The sequence below is a fragment of the Oncorhynchus kisutch genome, unplaced genomic scaffold (genome assembly GCF_002021735.2).
Source record: "Oncorhynchus kisutch isolate 150728-3 unplaced genomic scaffold, Okis_V2 scaffold1967, whole genome shotgun sequence".
Lineage (NCBI taxonomy): Eukaryota > Metazoa > Chordata > Actinopteri > Salmoniformes > Salmonidae > Oncorhynchus > Oncorhynchus kisutch.
Window position 1 is genome coordinate 1 of NW_022263912.1, and position 13,433 is coordinate 13,433.

Below are 13,433 nucleotides of genomic sequence, written 5' to 3' on the forward strand. Positions count from 1 at the left end.
AATTATTATGTGGATTACTTTTGAAGGGGTTGATACAGTTTTCGTCAAGGAAGTCTGAAATTTCAAAGCGGAAAATACAACTTTAAGAATTCTTTTAACCTCAAACCTTCACCTGAAACAGGGTGATCAAATGAAGATCCTACATCTGTATTGCTGACACAAAATGTGGCAAAAGATTTTGTTATTGTCAGTCGATTTCCCTGCCCCTCAACAATTACTATAAAGGTTCAATTTGTGGAGACTGTTGACAACTATAAATATCTGGGATTTGTCCAAATCTGCATATATAAATTCAGCAAAAAATAAACGTGTTTCACTGCGTTTATTTTCAGCAAACTTAACATGTGTACATTATTGTATGAAGATAAGATTCAACAACTGAAACATAAACTGAAAAAGTTCCACAGACATGTGACCAACAGAAATTGAATAAAATGTCCCTGAAGGGGGGGTCAAAAGTAACAGTCAGTATCTGGTGTGGCCACCAGCTGCATTAAGTACTGCAGTGCATCTCCTCCTCATGGACTGCACCAGATTGCCAGTTCTTGCTGGGTGATGTTACCCCACTCTTCCACCAAGGCAACTGCAAGTTCCCGGACGTTTCTGAGGGGAATGGCCCTAGCCCTCACCCGCCGATCCAACAGGTCCCAGACGTGCTCAATGGGATTGAGATCCGGACTCTTCGCTGGCCATGGCATGGCAGAACACTGACATTCCTGTCTTGCAGGATATCATGCACAGAACGAGCAGTATGTTCTGGTGGCATCATGCTGGAGGGTCATGTCAGGATGAGCCTGCAGGAAGGGTACCACATGAGGGAGGAGGATGTCTTCTCTGTAACGCACAGCGTTGAGATTGCCTGCAATGACAACAAGCTCAGTCCGATGATGCTGTGATACACCGCCCCAGACCATGACGGACCCTCCACCTCCAAATCAATCCCGCTCCAGAGTACAGGCCTCGTCGTAACGCTCATTCCTTCGATGATAAAAGCGAATCTGACCATCACCCCTGGTGAGACAAAAAACCGCGTCTAGTCAGTGAAGAGCACTTTCTGCCAGTCCTGTCTGGTCCAGCGACGGTGGGATTGTGCCCATAGGCAACGTTGTTGCCAGTGATGTTCTGGTGAGGACCTGCCTTACAACAGGCAGACAAGCCTCCAGTCCAGCCTATCTCAGCCTATTGCGACAGTCTGAGAACTGATGGAGGGATTGTGCGTTCCTGGTGTAACTCGGGCAGTTGTTGTTGCCATCCTGTACCTGTCCCGCAGGTGTGGTGTTCTGATGTACCGATCCTGTGCAGGTTTTGTTACACGTGTGCCACTGCGAGGACGATCAGCTGTCCATCCTGTCTCCCTGTAGCGCTGTCTTTGGGCGTCTCACAGTACGGGACATTACATTTATTGCCCTGGCCACATCTGCAGTCCTCATGCCTCCTTGCAACATGCCTAAGGCACGTTCACTCAGAGGAGCAGGGATCCTGGGGATCTTTCTTTTGGTGTTTTTCAGAGTCAGTAGAAAGGCCTCCTTAGCGTCCTAAGTTCATAACTGTGATCTTAATTGCCTACTTCTGTAAGCTGTTAGTGTCTAACGACCGTTCAACAGGTGCTTGTTTCATTAATTGTTTATGGTACATTGAACAAGCATGGGAAAACAGTGTTAAACCCTTTACAATGAAGATCTGTGTAGTTATTTGAGTTTGATGGAATTGATCTTTGAAAGACGGGGTCCTGAAAAAGGGACGTTTCTTTCTTTGCTAAGTTTATTATACATGCTGGTTGGCATCCTGAGCATTAACAAAGGTAAGCCGGTAGTTATATGTGTTATGCATTCTATCATTTCTAATCATGACTATTCATTAATTTCACAATGTACTCTATATCTGTGCTCTATTAGCTGAGAGCCCCTATCTTAACAGAAGGAGAATCATGTGATAAATGGTATGAGGTCAGTTTATTTTCGGAATGGCTTTAAGTGTCTCCATAAGCTGCAGGAAGTATGGGTGCTGCAGCACCCCCTGAAAAATAATTTTAAAACAAATATTAATAATAATATCAGTGCCATTTACGATGTGGGAGGACCATTTTTTTCATGAGCATGAGCCTTGTTTCTATTACATTACATTGGATGACTGTTATTCATATTCCATTCACCCAGTTCAATATAAAAGTGAAAGGTTTAGGCTACTACATGATACTCAAATATATCCCTATACCCATCATGAGGTTGCTACAACCTAGCCTATGAATGAAATGTACAACTGGGGGGGACAAAGGTCGAGAGAAAAATGAGGTGACAGACAGTGACACATAGACAGACTGTGCCTTGCACACTCTTGCCTGCATCTAGCTGATAGAGGGAGTAATCACTAGTCCAACAGTCCAACAGTAGCAAACAAAAGTTTCTATTGAACAAATGAATGTATGTTTATCCGTTTTTGTTCTGTTCGCTTCTGTTTAAAAACGTTTTTCAACATAATCAATGAATGAATATACCCCTGATAACGTGTAAACACAGTTCCCTTTCATAGCAGCCACGTTGTAGCCCTTCTCGTACCTATGCGCTCTCCTCCCCTCCCCTTTTCCCTTCGCTTGTGGACTTTAATGCACAATGAATCAGCTGTAATGTGACCAGGCGCAAAAACCTTTCCAAGCCAAACCATATCATAAACCACTACAACAGCCTACACCGTTGATCACCATATTAGCTAAAGTAAACGTCATAGTCAACATAGCTAATAGAACTAACATGTTAGTAAACTGCTACAATATGCATTAATGTTACAGTGTACAGTCAGTAAGCAGTTTAGCACTTACACCACAGGCCCGGTGGCAATAAATTAGTAAACCAAAAGCTTACCATTGTCTTGGAAGAGTTTCCGTGTTGTGTTCAATAGATATAGCCAGCTAGGTAACATAGCATCCCTCTGTTTGAGCAGGGTGTTTCAGTAGACTAAACTAGCTAGACACATTTGCTAGCTAAGTAAGTGAAACTGAATGTGAAAAAAATACAATCTTTCTCTTGCTTCTCCTTCATTTTGTAAGAAATTCTTTTTCAAAATTGTTAAAACTATTGTCTAGCTCTCTTCTTGAGTCAACCTACTCACCCACATTTTATGTGCTGCAGTGCTAGCTAGCTGTAGCTTTTGCTTTCAGCACTAGAATTCATTCTCTGATGTTTGATTGTGGGTGGACAAACATGTCAGTTCATGCTGCAGGAGCTCTGATATGTTGGAGGATGTCCCTCCGGAAGCTGTCACAATCATTGTGGTAAGTTTATGGAAGGGGGTGAGAAGCATGAGCCTCCAAGGTTTTGTATTGAAGTCAATGTACCCAGAGGAGGACGGAAAGCTAGCTGTCCCTCGGCTACACCATGGCGCTACCCTACAGAGTGCTATTGAAACTACGCTAGACCTTCATTGCAAAAATAGTGTATTTTAGTCAATTATTTGTGACGGGATTATATTTAGTAACTTTGTTAAATGTTTTTAACATTTTTATTTTCATGAAATTCACTGAGGAGGATGGTCCTCCTCTGTGGAGCCTCAAATGATTAATATGTACAGTGCATTCGGAAAGTATTCAGACCCATCCACCTTTTCCACATTATGTTACATTACAGCCTTACTCTAAATGGATTAAATACATTTTTTTCCTCATTCATCTATACACAATACTCGCTAATGACAAAGCAAAAACAGGTTTGGAACTGGATAAAAAAAAAAAAAAAAAAATACCTTGTTTACAGTATTCAGACCCTTTGCTATGAGACTCAAAATTGAGGCCAGGTGCATCCTGTTTCCATTGATCATCCTTGAGATGTTTCCACAACTTGGTTGGAGTCCACCTGTGGTAAATTCAATTGATTAGAGATTATTTGGAAAGGCACACACCTGTCTCTATAAGGTCCCTCAGTTGACAGTGGCATGTCAGAGCAAAAACCAAGCCATGAGGTTTGTCCCCCTCATCTGAAGTCGCTACAGCCGATCTACCAACTTCTGTCTGTAGCGTCCAAACCGATTTGGACTACACACTAATATGTACATGTCTGTTGTTTTGGCGTCGAGGATGCCACAGGCCTCACAAGATTTGTCTGTAGGTTCCCCAGTACCAGTTAAAAAGATTAATGGAAGTATATAAGGAGAAGAGTCTCTCCCTTCTCTGGTGTACTTTGGGTTTTACAAGATACCGTGTGAGAGCCCTTCATGCCTAAAAACCTGTGCAGTGTGATAAATGCAAATTATTTGGCCATGTGTCAAGTGTATGTAGATGGGAGGAGTACCGGGCTGTCCAGCATGTCTCCTGTCCTGAGGTGATGAGAATAAGGGCTGTCCAGCATGTCTCCTGTCCTGAGGTGATGAGAATAAGGGCTGTCCAGCATGTCTCCTGTCCTGAGGTGATTAGGAATAGGGCTGTCCAGCATGTCTCCTGTCCTGAGGTGATGAGAATAAGGGCTGTCCAGCATGTCTCCTATCCTGAGGTGGTGAGAATAAGGGCTGTCCCCAGCATGTCTCCTATCCTGAGGTGGTGAGAATAAGGGCTGTCCAGCATGTCTCCTGTCCTGAGTTGATGAGAATAAGGGCTGTCCAGCATGTCTCCTGTTCCTGAGGTGATGAGAATAAAGGGCTGTCCAGCATGTCTCCTGTCCTGAGGTGATGAGAATAAGGGCTGTCCAGCATGTCTCCTATCCTGAGGTGGTGAGAATAAGGGCTGTCCACATGTCTCCTATCCTGAGTGGGGAGAATAAGGGCTGTCCACATGTCTCCTATCCTGAGGTGGTGAGAATAAGGGCTGTCCAGCATGTCTCCTATCCTTGAGGTGGTGAGAATAAGGGCTGTCCAGCATGTCGCCTGTCCTGAGGTGGTGAGAATAAGGGCTGTCCAGCATGTCTCCTGTCCTGAGGGTGGTGAGAATAAGGCTGTCCAGCATGTCTCCTGTCCTGAGGTGGTGAGAATAAGGGCTGTCCAGCATGTCTCCTATCCTGAGTGGGGGAGAATAAGGGCTGTCCAGCATGTCTCCTATCTGAGTGGGGAGATAGGGCTGTCCAGCATGTCTCCTATCCTGAGGGTGGGGAGAATAAGGGCTGTCCAGCAGGTCTCCTATCCTGAGGTGGTGAGAATAAGGGCTGTCCAGCATGTCTCCTATCCTGAGGTGGTGAGAATAAGGGCTGTCCAGCATGTCTCCTGTCCTGAGGTGGTGAGAATAAGGGCTGTCCAGCAATGTCTCCTGTCCTGAGGTGGTGAGAATAAGGGCTGTCCAGCATGTCTCCTGTCCTGAGGTGGTGAGAATAAGGGCTGTCCAGCATGTCTCCTGTCCTGAGGTGGTGAGAAGAGTGGAAGAAAAGGAGTGAAGTTGAAGAAGTAATGGTAGTAGGAGAAGAGACACCAGAGAATGTTTCTTGTCAACAGAGGGGATCCTGACCTGTGCATGTAAAGAAGGTGGACATGGTAGTGTTTATTGCATTGGTTATCAACTGCACAGCGCAAACAGAGAGGGAATCTGAGAAAATAGGCACCGTTCTGTGCGGCTGAAAGTTTTTGGGACTCATGGACTTTCCAAAGAGGCACTACAAGGAATCCTGTCGATTGAAGGCCCCGAGCCGTGTAGGGATGTGATTTGAATTGTGACTGAAGTGGATGTTTTTATTTTTTATTTTATTTTGTATGATGTCTGTGTTTTCCCCTAACTTTCCCACAATGGAACATTTTTGTTTTCCCCATCCCGTACAGTAGGTTGTCGGCAATAGAGCAGTAGGTTGTAGTCTGCCATAATACCTCAAAGAAGAAGATACACTTTGAACGTTTGTTTGCAGACCGCCATAATACCATAGAAGAAGAACGTTTTCTCAGCACCAAATATGGTAGTGAGAGCAAGTCCAGCTGTGGGTCGGAGGACCGGAAGGAGGCGCTATGACAAGAAAGGGAAAAGAATGGTACCGTTAAGATCAGAGATTTCATCTCCTGCCTCTTGATTACATACCTTCGTCTTCCTAATACACACCAACAAATATGACTTATTGGTCTTCATGCTCTCCTTGAGCCAGCCCAGGATCAAGGGGGCCTACTGCAGCGACAGGTGTATTGAGAGTTCCAACGTTTGTCCTGAGAATTCTACCAGAGATGATTTTGGACCGGTAGGAGTAATACTTTTGGCCGACCCACACCGACCCACACGTTGTGTCGCGCTGGTTAAAATGACAAACTGGGAATGGTCGATTCAGTGAAAGTTTTGAGAAGTGGGGCTGAGCTTTGACACAGAGTTTTTACCTTATAAGGTCAGGTTGGGTTATATTTGCTATTCTGTGAGGGCCTATGTTTATAATCCACTGATGTTTACGTGTCAAGGATTCATACGTGTTGCAGCAGTGTGTAGAAGGGAGATCACCACGCTGTGAGAAATGTCCAGGAGGGCATAGTCAGAGGGAGTGTACAGTTGCGAAAGAGAAAAATCTGTGTGTCAACTGTGGGGGTGCTCATGCAGCTGAGGACTGAAGTGAGAGAGAACAGGTTGAGATTGCCAGAGTTTGAGTGGGACAGAATGTGTCCTATGCTGAGGCAGTGGAAGAGAGCAGAGGATAGACCAAGGGTGAGTGAGTTGACTGGCTGATTCCCTGTGAGTAGGCCTGAAGAGAGAGATCCTGAGAGGATGAGTTTCAGTAAGGTTGGATTTCTTGAGTTTATAGCCATAGGGATCATCTGCACTGTAATGATGGAGTGGACGTCACAGCAGATAGATGTGGTAGTTACAGCAGCAGAGAAGTATTTGGATGTGAGAGATATCAGTGCAGAGATCTACAGGAAGTTGAGAGAATGGGTTACATCATAACAGGCCGATGGCCTGGTGTAGGATCGTTTAGGGCCACAGTGGTGGGATGGGGTGCTGTTTTGGGGACACTGTATAACGGCAGGTTAGATGGTGGGTGCAATTCAATATTTTCCTATTTCCCTTTTCCTTGTATTTTTTATTTCTTTTTTGTGACCAAAATGTGCAATCCACACCAAAACCTGTGAAAGGCAGCATATGCAACACAGCGTCTAGCCTGCCAGAAAGTTACATGAAAAAGAAGAAAGTCGGTACTGTTGTTGTTGATAAACAGCACATCCCTACCCATGTGAAGCCTGGTTATGTGTAAGATAACACCGTAAGACCTTTCATTCCCAAACCACTGCAGTGTAAGAACTTTAAAGGATTTTATGCCGTGTTTCAAGGTGTGTAGATGAACAGAGTATATAGAAGAAACATTGTGTAGAAGGAACGACGGTGTTGCTATTGTGGTGGGGATCATGATCCTGAGTTCGGAGTGCCCTGTAAAGGTGAAGGAGTAGAGGTGGCAAAAGTTTTGGTCAGCCAAATCTCCTGTGTTGAGATTCACTGTCAGATGCTAGTGAAGATATGGTATTGGATAGAATACAGCCTGTAGGTAAATGTTTGCTGTCAGACAAAAGATACCCTGTGTGTGTAAAGGTGGACTTTGTTGCATTCATTGCCACAGTTATACTGTTACAGCACAAGTCTCAAGAACTTTGAAGAAAATTGACATTATTGTGGCTGAGGCAGAAAAGGTTTTGGGACTCAAGGATTTTACATCTGTAGACTTACAAGGGTACTGGAGCCGGAAGACCCGCCCTCCCAGTTACCCCTTGAGCCTGTGTAGGATCAGATCTGTGTCATATAGTTTATTAACAGAAAAGTTGTTTAGTTTATTTATTTTTGGGTCGTTTTTTTTGGTAGTTCAGATTTTTGGGAATCCTGTTTTCATCCTGTTATTGTAGGTGGTGGAATGCACATTCAATTGTGATCATCCAATATACCATAGAAGAAGAAGACACAAATGAACAATCATGGAGTTAGTTATAAATATCTTTGACAACAAGCATGCAAGCTCTATACAAAAAATATGCTACTCAGTTGGCTAAGTGAAAGGGAAAGTCTTTCAGACTCACTTCTTGCTATGCAGTGGCCAGTGGCGATTTTAGCATGTAAATCTTGATGGGGCAAAATAATAATAAGTGGATGCATGCCAGCAATGCCACTACACAACACACACTTAACAATACATGAATGAAACTTATAACGGTGACAAACAGTGCCCTCAAACAGTTAGGGCCTCCATAAAGCTGTCCCAACAGCAGTCTCAACATCTTACCATTGCTTACACCTGGCCATCAGCGGAGCCTTATCCGGCAGCAAAGCAGTTAATTCAGCCTCATTTACTGGATTAAAAAAAATATAGCTGATACGGCTGACTTGTTTAAACAAATATGGTTTCTAATAAGTATTGAGATGTAACAAACTATGGCATAAGGGGATGACAAGCGAATAAGAGCGATCCGTAATTTCGATTAGGACATTAATGAGCGAGCTAGGTACGGACGTAATCCATATAACTATTTGTTCAGCAATTTTGAAATGTTATTGTGACAGAATTCAGAACATGGGCGGTTCTTACAGTGTTCTCCCTCTACACCAAGTCAGAACCGTATGGATAAATAAGCAGACAATTGAAAGCTTTTACAATATTCAATGATTACATTTCTCTAAACAGGTTTATAGGCTAGATGTGCACCACCAAGTCAGAACAGTAGGCAAATTAAGAGGGATAAATAGATCAAATGATTAGGGTGAGGCACATGGCCTACTAACATCTTACTACACAACATACACTTAGTATTACTTTCTTAGCGACAGTATACATATATCCCTGCCAATTACATCATTTATTCAGCACCATAAATGCATTTTTGGACTCACCTTGCTTTGCTGTTCTCACTTGAACAGGAAGGTGGCGCGGCCCTTCGTGGGCAAATGTTGTCATCAAAGTCCGACATTCTCTGGATTGATGATGCTTTCAAGACAACTGGGACTCTGAAAAAAAACTATGTTGAATCATGATGACGTCATTGATCTTCAGGTCGTAGCTCTAGAAAGAGGCCGGATTTACAAATCTGAGTTGGATGACCGTTCAAAACGTATTTTCGCAGTCTGACTTCCCAGCAGTCTTAGCTCATTTATTCCCAGTTGTCTTGACTCACTGAAGTCAGGGTTTTCGCAGTTCCGAGTTAACAGTTGTTTTGACAGCATGGCCGATGTTGAATATTTATCATTTTAAAATTGGGAAAGAACTAATCCCAGATTTGGGACCACACATCAACTGTCACTGATTCTTCCAAACCACTCATGGTTGAATCAGCGATTTTAAAACTTGTGTAATGTTTATGTACAATGGGCCGATGAGCACCGATACGCTTTATCTATAATTTCTCTTCATTAATTCTCTTAATATGACGAGGATTAAAAAGGATTTGCCAGTAGATTGTCGACGTGATTCATGATGATGACTGCTAGCTTGCTAGCTAAGATTTTGAAAGTATGATGTTGACATGATCAGACCAATCAAGCTACTGTAGATATAACGTGATTTGACGTCATTTTATCTGTGGCCAATGACCTTGAGCCTTCTTGGATGGGCACATCTAATGTAACTCTATGGTAGCATCCAAGGGGCTAAAGTTTTTCGAGGTCTACCCTTAAGACTTTTTCGGGTGACGTTAGGTCCCCATGAGTGACAGGAACACTGAGCCAATCACGGCGCAATGCTCTGTGATGTACCCTAGTGGTTAGAACGTTGGACTAGTAACTGAAAGGTTGCAAGATCGAATCCCCGAGCTGACAGGTAAAATCTGTCGTTCTGCCCCTGAACAAGGCAGTTAACCCACTGTTCCTAGGCCCGTCATTGAAAATAAGAATTTGTTATATATTTTTATATATATTTATACAGGCAAGCCTGTATTTCTATATTTAAAATATATATTTTTTTACATTGTTTGCCAAACTGATATGTGACACTGATATGGGACATTAATGCCAAAAGAACATGCAAAACAGGCAAGCCTATTGCTCTGCCCCACCTGCCCTGAATGACAGGTCGCCATTGGCAGTTGGCTAAGTGAAAGAGAAAGTCTGACAGACTCAATTCTTGCTATGCAATCGGCTAAGTGGAAGGGAAAGTCTGACAGACTCACTTTTTGCTACGCGAGCTACCTATCAAATCATGGGCAAACTGTCTGTCTTTTGTTTGTTTTTTTCATTTTACACCATTGTCAACGCAGGTAAGGGTTTTAACTTTGTCGCTTACTCACTTACTCATTTAATGATTTACTTAGACAATGTAAAATGTCCATAACTGTTTACAGGGTTGGGGAGTAGTGTGCCGACTATACTATATAATTTATAGTTTGATATCTAGGCTAATGGTGCATTGATGATGTGAATCACACTTGCTGCTCTCTATATCTTCTTGGCTGCATTCCCAAACACTTGAAAGACACGGCCTATCCCCGGTGCCCTCAAATTAAGTGGACACTTCTGATGACCGTCTCATGACTTCTGACGGGTATACACTTGCAGGGCAAGGGGCAATCATCGCGGGATGAACGAGTGACAAATTTCCGGGCAAGTCCATTTAAAAGTCATCCCTCCTCCCTTGCCTCGGAAATTCGTCACTCGTTCATCCCACGTTGTGTTTTCAGCCACATGTAGCTTGTGGGTGCTTTATATGCGCTACAGTCAATTATGATTTTATGTCTACTTAAATTTACTATATAATTATTAATTATATAATAATAATTATTATGCCTAATGTATGATCGCTATCAAATTAATTAGCTAACTAACGTTATTTCTCCAATTTCCAAAAGCTGACCGAAAAAAAAACCATCATTACTTTTAGGAGATGTTGTTGTGCCGTCATGTTCATTAGCAGCACAATTTCTGACTTATTTACATGTGTTTTTACTTACATTTGTATGTTGACTCCATATTGACGTTGAGGTTTTACGTTTTTGCTGACTTTTCTTAGCAGACGTACAAACATCGTGAATTGAATTATGGGGTTTATAAAGGCCTCAAAGTGAACACAATTGTACACTCGCAAACTCCATTAAAAACGAGGGCTGAGGGGCTATGTTGCAAACGTCCCTTGCTATCTAATCGTTTGGACCGACGACAAATATGGCTGCGGTGATTCCCCCAAGGGCATAAGGCTGAGGGTAAGTGGACAAGGGTGTCTTTTATGAGTTTGAAAACGCAGCTCTTAGTCAGTTGCACAACGGAATGCAGTCAACTGAAATGTGAGGAATATGCCCCAGTAGACAGCCAGTGAAAATGCGCTCCAACAACAGCTGTGGATCCCAACCTTTGGAGTGAACGTTAGAGTTCCTCCCTTCTAAACTCCCCTGTGGTATTGTGCTCCACTCGTCATAAACTAGTTTCATTTAAGAAGACACCAGTGGGCTTTTATTTTCTTAATGGAAAATTACCATCTCGTTTTCTTTCTCAACGAGAAGCAATGAGCCCAATCAGTCCTCCATTACAACAAAATAAAAATAACAGATTAGGCTAATTAGTGGGTTATGCCTCAGGTAAAACAATTTGGCTAATCTATGTTTCCATTTTATCTTATAAAATGTAAAATGTACACAATTGTGTATAATTTTCACTTCTCTCCCAGGTTCAGGATCACATTCTCTGTGGGCACTGCCAACCTACATCACCGGAGAAGAGACGCCTTTCCCTGAGTTTACGGTTGTGTTAATGTTGGATGATGTTCAAGTGGCTTACTATGACTCCAATGACAAACAGTCTGTCTACAGGGGAAGACAACATATCACAGAGAAAAACAAGGACGATGAAGCTCAGGATGGAGCTTATGTATTTGGAGTAATATACCAGAGCATGAAGGACAGATCAGCTAAACTAAAGCACCACTTGAATCTCACGGAAGGTGTTCAAGTTCAGCAAAAAATAACTGGCTGTGAGATGTTGGACAATGGAGAACAAGCCTTGGTCATGTTTAAGGATGTGTTCAATGCCATTTATACAGATCGAACATTATATTACAACATGACACATTTTACGTACGATGCTGGGAAACTACTACTAGGATGGGATGGGATGAGGCAAGCATATGAAAGAACACTTTATGAGAATGTTTACCTTCCTATTTGTATAAAATCACTCAAAAAAATCCTGAAGAGAGAGAAGAACGTTGTGATGCGTAAAGTTCCTCCCAGACTCAGGTTGATAAAGAAAGAGGTTTCTGGAGGGTTCCAGGTGAGCTGCCTGGCGTTTGGTTTCTACCCCCGCCACATCAACATGACCCTGCTGAGAGACGGCCAGCCAGTGGCAGAACAGGAGCTGACAGGAGGGGAGGTTCTGCCTAGTGGAGATGGGACCTACCAGCTGAGGAAGAGTCTGGAGGTCAGTACTGAGGAGCTAAAGAGAGACACAACTACACCTGTACTCCCTCTCACCTCAGTCTGGACAACAAGCTGGATGTCAGTTGGGAGTCTGGGGCAGAGAGAGTTCACCTATCCACCCTCTCAGTTCTACTGGTGATGCTGCTGGTTGTTATTCTATTGGGCATTTTCATTTGTGTTAAAAGGAGGTGGAGTAACACTGCCTCACAGTCTAAACTGGTCAACGTTGGTGCAACAGTGTCAGAGGAAATGATCCTGTCTTCAGATTCTGAGATTTAATAAATGTTGGGACAGAACTTTTCAGAACAATTCAGCTAAATTCACAAAATAGGACTACCCACACTATTATCATTTTTATTATTATTGCAGTATTACAGATGTAGGATCTTAATTTGAGCCAGTATGCGACAGCGGGAAAACAACACTGCAGGAACAGGAAAAATCCTACATGCTTTACATTTCCTGCAACAGGGAAACAGGCACAAAATGTGTGAATGGTTCTGTTATTGTCAGACAATCTTCCCTTCCCCTCAACAAAGGACTGTAAAGGATCAGTTTGGGGAGACTGTTGACAATAACCAACATCTGGGCGTTAGTCTAGATCTGCATTTATATATTTTATAGGCTGGTTTGGCATCCTGAGCATTAACAATTGTAATCTGGTAGTTATTTCTGTTATGTAATCTGTCATTTCTAATCATGACTATTCATTAATTTCAGAATGTACTCTATATCTGTGCTGTATCAGCTGATATCCAGTATCTTACCCAGAAGGAGAATCATGTGATCATGTGTATGAGGTCTGTTTGTTATTGGAATGTCTTTACAGTGTCTCTGTGTTGTATTGTATGTAGTGTTTGTTACCCCCAGGCTGTACAGTGTCTCTGTGTTGTATTGTATGTAGTGTTTGTTATTGGAATGTCTTTACAGTGTCTCTGTGTTGTATTGTATGTAGTGTTTGTTACCCCCAGGCTGTACAGTAATACCTTTATTACAGACAATAACATGTAGCCAAATGTATTACTGCATTGATTCATGTTAACTACAACATTAATGAATGTAATAAAGCAATGTCAAGTACACCATAACTTCTCTCAGGAACTAGTTTATCCCTGTGGAAGGAAGAAATCTGACTCTATTTCACTCCAGTTTAAGACTGGCATGAGTATTAAACTAAG

The 13,433-nt window shown here is 42.6% G+C and overlaps 1 pseudogene; it reads left to right on the forward strand.

The window, feature by feature from the left end:
- The first annotated feature begins 7,052 nt into the window (after positions 1 to 7,052).
- LOC116368570 (major histocompatibility complex class I-related gene protein-like) lies at positions 7,053 to 12,534 on the forward strand (annotated as a pseudogene).
- Positions 12,535 to 13,433: the final 899 nt, after the last annotated feature.